Source organism: Crocuta crocuta, unplaced genomic scaffold (assembly GCF_008692635.1).
Source record: "Crocuta crocuta isolate KB4526 unplaced genomic scaffold, BGI_CrCroc_1.0 scaffold127, whole genome shotgun sequence".
In the NCBI taxonomy this organism is placed as follows: domain Eukaryota; kingdom Metazoa; phylum Chordata; class Mammalia; order Carnivora; family Hyaenidae; genus Crocuta; species Crocuta crocuta.
In genome coordinates, this window is record NW_027532008.1 from 8,427,014 (window position 1) to 8,439,916 (window position 12,903).

Here is a 12,903-nt window from a genome sequence, read left to right on the forward strand (position 1 = left end):
GGAACAAAACAGATGATCCAGAATTAGACCTACATATTTACTGCAATTTTATTTTTGACAAAGATGCAGAGGTAATTCCATGGAGGAAGAATAGATTTTCAGTAATGATGTGAGGACAATTGACTATCAATGAGAGAGAAAGAAAGAGAGAGGGAGAAATGGAAGGAAGATGGAAAGATGGAAGGAAGGAAGAGAGAGAGAGAGAGAAAGCAAGCGATAAGCAGAAAAATAGGGAAAGTAAGAGGAAAGGAGGGAGGGAGAAAGAAAGAGAAAGGAAAGAAAAGAGACTTCCCATCCATACCTCTCATCATATACAAAAACTCATTGGAATGGATCATAGTCCAATGAGGTGCCAAGACTATTCAATAAGGAAAGTCTTCCACAGATGGTCCTGAAATAACTGGATTATCCACATGCAAAAGAATGGAGCTGGATTCTTTCCTCACACCATACCACAGAAGTTAACTCTAAGTGGATGATAGATCTAAAAAGAATGGTTAAAACTACAAAACTCTTAGAAGAAAATATAGGAGTAAACCTATGTGACTTGGGGTTAACAAGTAAAAAAAGATAAATTGAACTTCATTAAAATTTGAAACGTTTTCCTGCAAACTATACCATCAAGAAAGTAAAAGGCAAGCCACAGAATGGGAGAAAATATGTGCACATCATATGTCTAATAAGGGACTTGTGTCCAGAATATACAAAGAACTCTTATGCCTCAATAATAAAAAGATAACAACCAAATTTGAACCTAAGCAAAGGATTTGAATAGACATTTCTCCAAGGAAGATAAACAAATGACCAATCATCACACGAAAAGATGTTCAACATCATTAGTCAGTAGGGAAATGCAAATAAAAACCATAATGCGATACTACTTCGTGTCCACTAAGATGGCTATAATTAAAAAGACAAAGAGGTGCCTGGGTGGCTCAGTCCACTCTTGATTTCGGCTCATGATCTCACAGGTTCATGGGATAGAGCCCTTACAGCACGGAGCCTGCTTGGGAGTCTCTCTCTCCCTCCCTTTCTCTCTGCCCCTCCCCCACTCACTCATGCTCTTTCTCTCTCAAAATAAATAGATAAACTTAAAAAAAAAAAGACAAATAGGGGCGCCTGGGTGGCTTAGTCGGTTGAGCGTCTGACTTTCGCTTAGGTCATGATCTCGCGGTTCGTGGGTTCAAGCCCCGCGTCGGGCTCTGTGCTGACTGCCAGCTCAGAGCCTGGAGCCTGTTTCAGTCTGTGACTCCCTCTCTCTCTGACCCTCCCCTGCTCACGCTGTCTCTCTCTCTCTCTCCTAGAAATAAATAAAACATAAAAAAAAAAAAGACAAATCAAAAGCATTGGTGAGGACGTGGAGAAACTGGAACCCATGTGCATTGCTTGTGGGAATGTGACACAGTGCAGCTGCTTTGGGAAACTCTTTGGCAGTCCCTCAAAGTACGAAACATGGAGTTACCGTGTGACTAAGAAGTTTCATTCCTTGATATATACCGTAGACAAAGGAAAACATATACCCACACATGCAAATTTGACACAGATGTTCACAGCAGTATTTTCTGTAATAATCAAAAAGTAGGAAAAAACCCAAATGTCCATCAGCTGGTGAACAGACACATAAGATGCGGCATATCTATACTACAGAATATTATCCAGCAATTAAAAGAAGTAAAATATTGATCCATGTTATAACATGGATGAACCTTGAAAACATTATGTGAAATTAAAGAAGCCAGTTATGAAAGGCCACATATATATGATTCCATTTACATAAAAACCCCAGAATAGATGTATCTGTAGAAATAGAAAGTAGATTGGTAGCTGCCTAGGGCCGGGGGGAGGGAGTGTGTGACAGAGTGGGTTGGAGACTGACTGCGATTGAGTAGGATTTCTTTGAGGGATGTGGAAAACTAGATTGTAGGGGTGCCTGGGTGGCTTAGTCTGTTAAACGTCTGACTTCGGCTCAGGTCATGATCTCACAGTTTATGGGTTCGAGCCCCGTGTTGGGCTCTGTGCTGACAGCTAGCTCAGAGCCTGGAGCCTGCTTCAGATTCTGTATCTCCCTCCCTCTCTGACCCTCCCCTGCTCATGTTGTCTCTCTCTCTCTCTCTCAGAAATGAATAAAACATTTAAAAAAAGAAGAAGAAATGAAAATTAGATTGTAGTGATGGTTGTGTAACTCTGGATAAAAAAAAAAAAGCCCACATTGAATTATACTCTTGAAATAAATGGATGGTATGTATGCAAATTATATTTCAATAAAGCTATGTTTTAAATTTTTAAAAATGGTTTTATTTATTTCTGAGAGAAAGAGAGAGACGCAGTGTGAGCAGGGGAGGGTTAGAGAGAGAGGGAGACACAGAATCTGAAGCAGGCTCCAGGCTCTGAGCTGGCTGTCAGCACACAGCCTGATGCGGGGGCTCGAACCAAGGAACCGTGAGATCATGACCTGAGCCGAAGTCGGACGCTCAACTGACTGAGCCACCCAGGCGCCCCAATAAAGCTATGTTTTAATGGATCATATTATTCAGTTTTAAAAAGGAAGGAAATTCTGATACAGACCATCTGCATAAACCTGAAGGACATTGTGTTAGGTAAAACAAGGCAGTCCTAAAAAGGACAAATACTGTATGATTCTACTTATATGGAGTCCCTAGAATAGTAAGGTTCGTAGAGACAGAGAGTAGGATGTTAGTGCCAGGGACTGAGAAGAGGAAGGGATGGGGGGGGTGGCAGTGTCTGTCGGGTGCAGAGTTTGTTCTGCGAGACGAAAAGCATTCTGTGGATGAACGTTGGTGATGGTTTGCAATGGTGTGAATGTACTTGATGCCACTAACCTGCACACTCAAAAATGGTAGGAGGATAGTAAAGGTTAGTTTTGTATATTTTACCAAAAAAAAAAAAAAATTAAAAAGGTGCATCATAGACTTAGATGTAAAACCTAAGTTGATAAAATTGCTAGAAGAACGTACAGGAGAAACTCATGTCAGATAAGTCAGAGTTCTTAGTACAGCACAAAAAGCACAAGAGATAAGAAGAAAACACAATAAATTGAACTTTATGAAAATTAAATCTCTGCTTTTTGAAAGAGTCTGTTAAGATGATGGAAAGACAAATCACAGACCAGAAGGAAATGTTTGCAAATATCTGGTAAGGGTCTTGTACCCAGAATATAAAAAGAGTTCTCAAAACCCAATAATAATACAATTTTTTTCATGAGTAGAAGATTGGCACAGACTTCCCCAAGGAAGATATCAGTTGACAAATTAGCATATAGGAAAGGTGCTCAGTGGGGTGCTTGTATGGCTCAGTTGGTTAAGCATCTGACTCTTGATACCAGCTCAGTTCTTGGTCTCAGGTCATGAGTTCAAGCCCCACATTGAGCTCCATTTAGAGTCTTCTCAAAAAATATTTAAAAAATAATAATAATAAAAAGTTTTTGAACCATACTATGTAATAAAATAAATACAATGAATGTTGTGTTAAAAAAAATAAAATAAAAGGTGCTCAGTATCATATAGCCGTTAGGAAAATGAAAGCTAATACCCACATAAAATTCTACTACACATTTATTAGACTGCCTAAGGGGCGCCTGGGTGGCTCACTTGGTTAAGTGTCCAACTTTGACTCAGGTCATGATCTCATGGTTCGTGGGTTCGAGCCCCGCATCGGGCTCTGTGCTGACTGCCAGCCCTGGAGCCTGTTTCGGATTCTGTGTCTCCCTCTTTCTCTGACCCTCCCCTGCTCACGCTGTCTCTCTTCTCTCTCAAAATTAAATTTAAAAAACATTTTAAAAAATCTTGGGCCATTTCTTATAAAGTTAAACATACACCCGCCACCACATAACCTAGTCATTCTTCCCCTTGGTTTGGTTTTGTTTTGTTTTTAATTTTTTAAAATGCTTTTAATTATTTTTGAGAGAGAGAGACAGAACACAAGTGGGGGAGGAGCAGAGAGAGAGGGAGACACAGAATCTGAAGCAGGCTCCCAGGCTCTGAGGTGTCAGCACAAAGCCTGACGTGGAGCTCGAACTTTAGAATTGCAAAATCATGGCCCGAGCCAAAGTCGGCCGCCCAACCAACTGAGCCACCCAGGCGCCCCGCCCCCCATCCCTTGGTTTTTACCCAAGAGGAAAGGAAACATGTATCATACGAAGACGGGCACACAGATGTTCTTCGCAGCTTTATTCATAACAGCCAACTACTATAAACAAGCCAAATGTTCATCATTTGGAAAAAAAGACAAACTGTGGTACATTCATATGATGGAGTACCACTCAGCAATTACAAGGAGGGGAGCCCCGTTACATGGGACAGCACCATCTCAAGGGGACCCCAGGGAACTATTCTGGGGAATGGAAATGTTTCATGTGGCGACTGGGGAAATGGTCAAACAGGTGTGTACCTTTGTCAAAACTCACTGGACCTGAGGGGGGCCTGGGTGGCTCAGTTGGCTGAGAGTCCAGAGGACTTCAGCTCAGGTCATGATCTCACAGTTCGAGGGTTCAAGCCCCGCATCGGGCTCTGTGCTGACAGCTGGGAGCCTGGAGCCTGCTTCAGATTCTGTGTGTGTGTCTCTCTCTGCTTCTACCCTGCTCATATTCTGTCTGTCTGTCTCTCTCTCTCAAAACTAAATAAACATTAAAAAAATTTTTTTAACCCACTGAACTTGAAATATTTTATTGGTACATTTTGTTTTATACAAATCGTACCTCAATAAAGTTGATTTGAAGCTGTAAGGCCACAAGTCTAAACGTCTAAACCAAACTGACTCCATGACAGGCTTTAAGTTTCCGCTCTGAACTAGAAGGCCTGAGTTTCAGCTTTCCCGAAACTATCAGGCAGTTACACATTGCCCAAGGCAGGAGAAACCACCCTTGCAACACCCAATCAGGAAAGTCCAGCGACCACCCTCCACATTACTAAGGGAGAGGCCTGGAGATAGAAACTATAGATAGGACCCTGTTACCTAATGTTAAAGTTAACCTGTTAGTCGCCGAACAAGACCCTAGGCTCTCTCTGTGATTGGTTGAATTTAAAGGTACTCTAAATGTTGTAATTGGATCCCGCCAAAAGTAACTAATACTCTAGACAATGTGTATGGTCAAACCCGCTGTCAATGATGTTGAATTATTATGATTGGATCACTGTTCCCATGTCACAACTTCTGTAACTCCCCCGTCTCAAACCCCATAAAAACCCTACTCTGCCCTTGTTCGAGGCTCTCAGCACAGATCCATACGATGGTGAAGTCTGGGAGTCCGAGCTTAAGCCCGTAATAAAGCCCTTTGCTTTTGCATACGTGACTCGGACTCCTTGGTGGTCTTGGGATTTTGGGGAGATCGCGATCTGGGCATAACAAAGCAAAACAAAAAACTTTTATGAGAAAAACATATTGCTTCTATTTTTAGAACAAAAATGTTTTATATATACATATCTATAATGATTGTTTTGCCAAATCATTCCTAATCATTAAGCAGTTGACTGTGGAGGAGTGAGGCATCAAAGGACACTGTTCCCATTTTATGGGGGCGGAAACTGAGGCCATGAACTGGAAGCCATGTGTCTCAGTCTGGTGAGTCACGGAAGGCCTGTCTACAGGCAGCGTCCCCAGGCTCAGGCCAGTCGTCACATCAGATCCCTGTACTGCAGGTGTGGTGTGTGTGGCGAGGCAAGCAGAAGAAGAGGGCAAGGACTGACAGCTACTCACCTCCTCCAGGGAGCCTGCCTGTGCATCTATTATTTTCTCTGGGCTCTCTTTTTTTTAAGTTTATTTATTTTGAGAGAGAGAGAAACTGTGAGTCAGGGAGGGGCAGAGAGAGAGAGAGAATCCCAAGCAGGCTCCGCACTGTCAGCCCAGAGCCCAACTCGGGCATCGAACCCACGATTGGTGAGATCATGACCTGAGCCAAAGCTGGACGCTTAACCAACTGAGCCACCCAGGCGCTCCCCACCCCCACCCCCAGGGTTCTCCTAACACTTGTGTTATCCTGCTCAGGCTGCCGTAACAAGGTCCCACAGACTGGGTGGCTTAAACGACGCACACTTATTTTTCTCCCACTTCTGGAGGCTGGAAGGTGCAGATCAAGATGTCGGCAGGGCGATTTCCTTCTGAGGCCTTTCTCCTTGGCTTGCAGATGGCTGTCTTCTCCTTATGTCCCCCCGTGGCTGTCCCTCTCTACCTGTCTATGTCCCAACCCCCTCCTTGTTAGGACACAAGTCAGAGTGGATTAGGACCCACCCAAATGATCTCATTTTGACTTAATTACATCTTTAAAGACTCTCTCTCCAAACACGAAGACATTCCGAGGTACTGGGGGCTAGGATTTCAACATATAAATGGGGGGGGTGTTTACACAATTCAACCCATGACAACACCCATTGTCCACATCGCTCATGGCTACAGCCAATTAGGAAAAACCACACTTGGGAGTGACATTGGGTCTGGTCAGTCCTCTGCTTGAGAAGTGGTTTGGCCTTTTAAAGCTCCACTAACCTCCTCTGTCAGTGGGGAAAATATTGCCACCGTATAAATTGTGCTTTGAGGAGGGAGTGAGAGCAAAGACTCTGTGCAAGGCGTCGTGTTGTCATTTCTCACAGAGTTAATGGTGCATCCCTCCGGGCTAACCCTTTCACCGGGTCTCCAGGAAGCTGTGCGCCCCTGGTGGGTCATATTAACAGGAAGAAATGCCCCTGGCTTGTTATCCGGCCCGTGGAAGTCAGAACCTCTTGAGCCCCCACTTCCCAAATAAAGTCTTGCTGTTAATTCTGGGAGTCTCTGCAGGAGCCTTGGGAACCCCAGGCGTTTCCTAGTCCCCTCCTCTGCATGGGACCCCGTGAGACCGACACAGCTGTCCGTGGAGGCCTCCGCACCCCAGAGCTGCAGGCTCTCCAATGCCTGATGGGACAGCCCTACCTTCCAGCCTCAGAGCCACACTGTGTTCTGCACAGAAGAGGGGCCATGCGCCCAGTCCCATGCTGTGCCCTGTTTGTCCCCTCTGTCCCCTGTGCCCTGTCTGGGGACCATAGCCTCTTCCTGGAGCTTCCACATGGTCCTCTCCACTGGGCTTTGGCCGAACCCACCCAACATATATCCTGGCGTCCACAGTCATCACCCCATTCTGACTCTTCAGGCAGATCGACCCACCTCCATGCAAATCAACTCATGCAAATTGGTGCGAGGCCCCCATGTGCACCCACCAGATGGGGCACCAGCGGTCTACAGAGGCTGGGTTCCTACCAGCTCAAGTGTCTGGTTGCTCTAGGGACATGGTAAGTTCCTAGCAGGGACCTGCTTTCCTCCTTCCTCTCTGCACACTACACAGCACGCTGGGCCTGCTGGCAGCTAGCGCATAGTAGGTGCTCAGGAAATGCCTATTGCATGGGATCATTTGCTGGCTTCCTGTGGGATTTCCTGGAAGTGTGGCATTTGCCTCCCATAAGCTTATATTAATAACAACACCAACTGCCACTATTGAGTGCTGACGGTGTACAAGCCAAGCATTGTATATGCCCCATGTCTGGGAATCTTCACAAAAACCCCTGATGAGGGGGTTCTCATTTTCCTCATTTTCATCAACAGATGCAGAAACAGATGGGCAATCAGGTTCTACATCAGGCCTGTCTGACCCCAGGTCCTTCTGAACACCCAGGCTCTGCCGCCTCCCAGCTGTGTCCCTTGAGGAAGGAAGCAGGGGCTGGGCTGAGTCTGAGGATGGAAGAAGCTTCCAGCAATAACCACTGAGAAGCCGCTGGCTGTGGGGATTTTGAGTGATTCTGAAAGTACATTCTGACTCTGAATGAACTAAGAGGCCACAGTGGAAACCCCCTTCCTGTGTGTGCCCAACGTTGCATCATTTAGAAACGAGAGACTCTGAGCCTGAGTCATGTGGGAAGGTCAGTTTGTCCAGCCCCTTGCTGTGGTCAGGATTTTAGACTCTTTCCTCCTAGGAGAAGGGGTCACTTGGTGCTATGCATTTATTGATCACCAACTGTGTGCCTGTGACCCCCATCATTCCACTTGTACTCATGACAGCAAGCCGGCAGGGGATGCGTCATTGGCCCAATTTCCAGATTTGAAACCTGAGGCTCAGAGAGATGAAGCAGTGGGATGAAGGTAATGCCATTGCTAAAATAGAGTTTGAAGCCACATCTGGCTGATATCAAAGCTGAGGTTTTCTTTCTATTACATAAGCTCAGCCCATAATCTGGAAGATATCTGATAATCCAGAAGAATATTGGATAATCTAGAAGAATATCTGATAATCTAGAAGATATTAGATAATCTAGAAGATACCAGTTAATCGAGAAGATACATGATAATCTAGAGGACACATGAAAATCTAGCAGATATTGGATAATCTAGAAGAATATCAGATAATCCAGAAGATATCTGATAATCTAGAAGTTGGCTAATAATCTAGAAGATGGCTAATAATCTAGAGGAATATTCGATCATCTAGAAGTTATCAGATAATCTATAAGAATATCAGATAATCTAGAAGATACCTGGTAATCTGGAAAATATAAAATAATCTAGAAGAATATTGGATAATCTAGAAGGTGGCTGATAATCTAGAAGATATCTGATAATCTAAAAGATATCTGATAATCTAGAGGGCACCTGATAATTTAGAATATCAAGTAATCTAGGAGAATATTGGATAATCTCAAAGATACTGGGTAATCTGGAAGATACTTGATGTACTCCCTGCTGAAGTTTGAGCCCATTTAATTTTATCACCATCATCATCATCATCATCATCATCTCTCAAATATATTGAAGTATAACATATATACAGGGAAATACACAAGTCAAAAGTGGATAGCTGTTGAATGAATGTCCACAGTGTGAGCACGCCAGTATAACCCACAGCCAAGCAAAGAAAGCATAAGCAGCACCCTCAGCCCTCTTGGGAATGGCTCTCTGTCTTCACGTCCCTCAATCCTGGCTGGTGAATGGAAGTGGTCACTCTCCCATGAAGGAATCTCCATCTCTCCCTCCCTTCTCACCCCCTGCCTGGGCAGAGTATCAAAGACAAAGCTCAGAGCCTCTAGGGAAGCCAACTCCGCTACTTCACCCTCGGCTGCAAACCTCTGGGGACTCTGAGCCTCCTAATACCCTCTGCAGGTCCCTGTGCATGGAATCCAGACCATGGGACCGTCCCAGTGAATGGAGCTTTGCAGGGAGGGACGGGTGGAGAGGAGGACTCTATCACTGGCTGAAAGGATGTGCTCAACCCCACGGGGGTACCTCTTAGGAGATGGGGGTCTACTTTCTTCTCTTCTGCAAGGAGGTTTGGGCATCAGGTTTCCAGACTCTGCTAGCTCTCCTCATTTCCACTTCCATCTGTGTTCAGAGGGCAAGAAAGTACGGCCAAGCCCCTGGGCGCAGTGACTCATCTGTACCATGGGAATCAGGGCTGGACCTACCTTACATACGATATGTGAATGACTTAGAGCAGTGCCCAGCACAGAGTAAGTGTGGCTCTGGCACATCTGTGTTCAAACCCAAATTCTGCCGTGTACCTGCTGTGTGACCCTGGGCAAGTTTCTAACCTCTCTGAGCCCCCACTTTCCTCACCTGTAAGATAGGAATAGCAGGGGGCACCTGGGTGGCTCAGTCGGTTAAGCGTCCAACTCTTGATTTCGGTTCAGGTCATGATCTCATGGTTTGTGGGATCCAGCTCTGAGTCAGGCTCTGTGCTGACAGTGAGGAGCCTGCTTGGGATTCTCTCTCTTTCCCTCTCTCTCTGTCCCTCCCCGCCTCAAAAGAAATAAACATTTAAAAAATAAATAAAATGGGAATAAGCAGTATCTTCTTCATGGTGTGGTTGCAAAAATTAAGAGAGACAACAACCCAGTGCCTGACACGGGGTAGAGGCTTAGCCTGTGGTAACTATTCCTAACAGAATTTGCCCTCCAGCATCTAAGCCCCTCCTGCTCCTTTGTGCCCCCCACCTGGAGATCTGGATGGATTGTGGCCCAACATCAAGTGTTTTTCTTGCCATTTCCAGGCAAGTAAAGGAACACAGACTTGCTGACGAGTCCCGAGGAGCGACCAGTCCTAACGGGAACTCATATGTGCTGATGGAGGCAGAGTCCAGAGAGTTTCTAAACTCCTACAGACCTCACAGAGTGGAAGGAGCTTAAAGCCCTTCTCTGTTCCAACCCAGCAATTTCACTTCTGGAAATCTACTTTCAAGAAACTGCCCTTTAAACATAGATGAGGCTTTATCACGCCAGTGTTATCTATAATAATGGGCAGAGGTGACCTAAAAGTCATCATCAAGAAAAAAGCAATCAATAGACACAGACCCAGAAATGACCCAATGATAGACTTAGTAGAGAAAGCCATTAAAACACTTGCGATAACTATATTCTGTATGTTTAAGAACCCACTCCTACGGAAGGAATAGTAGACAGGACTGTGGCAGATTTGACAATACAGATGGAAAGTCTAGGTATTTTCTCGTCCTTATCAGCAGTGATGGCGCCAACGAAGATGATGGTGATGGGGATAATCATACCTACCGTCTGTTGACCTCTAGCTGCCGACCAAGCCCTGTTGACCCGCCATGTTGTTTAAAGATCCCTGCGACAGGCCTATGATGTAGGCACTGTCCTTGCCCCATTTTACACTTGAGGAAGCCGAAGACGTGTTGCTGAGCAACTTACTCCAGGCAAAGAAGGACAGGGAGCACCAGAGAGACCAGCCTTAACCCAGAGGGCCTGGGTTTGAACACTACCTCCCGCTCTCTCCTCCTCTGCGAATGCAGTGCAGCCCTCACTGAGGTCACTGTGGTGACTCTTTCTGTGAATGAGACTTGGTACAGTGTGCTGAATGCATGTGGCCGCCAAACCCCATAGCAATCAGAGGAGGGAGGGACTGTTGTCCCCATATTGTCCCTATTTGCAAATGAGGAAAGCCCATGGAGGGAAGTGATTGGCCCAGGGCCCCACAGGTGGTAAGAGAAGTAGCCGGAGTTTGAAGCAGGTCCCTCTGGCTCCAAACCTAGCTTTTTGGGTGTGCCCTGGGGCCTCGGGAGGTGTCTGGTACAGCCGCTTCTGGGGCCTCTTCATAGCATCAATAGCATCTCTTCTCTCCTGTTAGGGAAAAAGCCTTCTGGAATCAACAAAGGGCCTGTGGTCCTGGCTACTTTTGCTCCTGCCCAAATGATAACCAAATCTGGGGAAACTGGGACTCGGGGGGCAGGGGGTTACCCACGTGCCCCAGCGGGAGGCCAGATCTGGAAGACGGTACAAGGAGGTCCCACGTTGGGAAAAGTCTAAGGGAGTGACCATACAGCACACACGAGGGAGGCGTGTCAAAGAATATGCCAGAGACATGCAGCCTGCTGGCTGGCTAATTATTTTGCATGCAGACTATTTTCTCCCAGATGAGGTGGTCAGTCGGTGACCGAGTCAAGGAACAAAGGAAAAACTAGATTCAAGAGAAAGAACTCCCAGCGGTGAGGGGCGCCTGGGTGGCTTAGTCGGTTAAGCGTCCGACTTTCGCTTAGGTCATGATCTCGCGGTTCGTGGGTTCGAGCCCCGTGTTGGACTCTGTGCTGACTGCCAGCTCAGAGCCTGGAGCCTGTTTCAGTCTGTGACTCCCTCTCTCTCTGACCCTCCCCTGCTCACGCTGTCTCTCTCTCTCTCCTAGAAATAAATAAAACATTAAAAAAAAAAAAGAACTCCCAGTGGTGACTTTTGGTGGCATACTTTTGGGTGAACTGGCAGCAAAGAGGTCCTTCTGTGTTCTATGTCTTTGGACAGCCATCTAACGGGCATGGGAGGAAACCAATTTCTGCTACCCATGGACCCTCCGTTGCATCTTGGAAGGTTGCCGGTGGAGCATCTGTGAGAGACCGTCTCTATAATGCCTGTGGGTCCTGTCACCAACACCTCCACCCAGCTTAGGCTGGGTCCACACCACCTACCTCAGTAGGGATCTCATATGCAAACTGGGGCAGACGTGCAGAGAAAGTGGTCAACACACATCAGTTGCCTTCAAATCGTGCATGTGCTTTGACTCTTGAGTCCACATAAGGAATGGATCCTACAGACATAATGTTGGACACAAACTGAGAGTTAGCCACAAGGATTTCTTTTGTTGTACCACCGTATGGACTATAATAGTAAACACTTGATTGGAAGCAACCTACATGTCCATCAAAAGGGGATTCATTACATAAACAGCGTAGATGTATAAAAGAATGTGAGGTCGCCTTGAAAACTGTTAGTGCGGAAAAATATTTAATGACATAGAAACATGTTCAAGTTATATGGGTAAGTGAAAAGACAGACTACAAAGTGTTACTTGTAAGCTTTTTATTTTTTATTATTTTTTAAATTTATATCCAAGTTAGTTAGCATATAGTGCAACAATGATTTCAAGAGTAGATTCCTTAATGCCCCTTACCCATTTAGCCCACCCCCTCCCCCCCTCCAGTAACCCTCTGTTTGCTCTCCATATTTAAGAGTCTCTTATGTTTTTATCTCCCTCCCTGTTTTTATATTATTTTTGCTTCCCTTCCCTTATGTTCACCTGTTTTGTATCTTAAAGTCCTCATATGAGTGAAGTCCTATGATATTTGTCTTTCTCTGACTGACTAATTTCACTTAGCATGATACCCTCTAGTTCCATCCACATAGTTGCAAATGGCAAGATTTCATTCTTTTTGATTGCCGAGTAATACTCCATTGTATATATATCACATCTTCTTTATCCATTCATCTGTCGATGGACATTTGGGCTCTTCCAAAACTTTGGCTATTGTTGATAATGCTGCTATAAACATTGGGGTGCATGTGCCCCTTTGAAAGAGCACACCTTTATTCCTTGGATAAATACTTACAAGTGCAATTGCTGGGTAGTAGGGTAGTTCTATTTTTAATT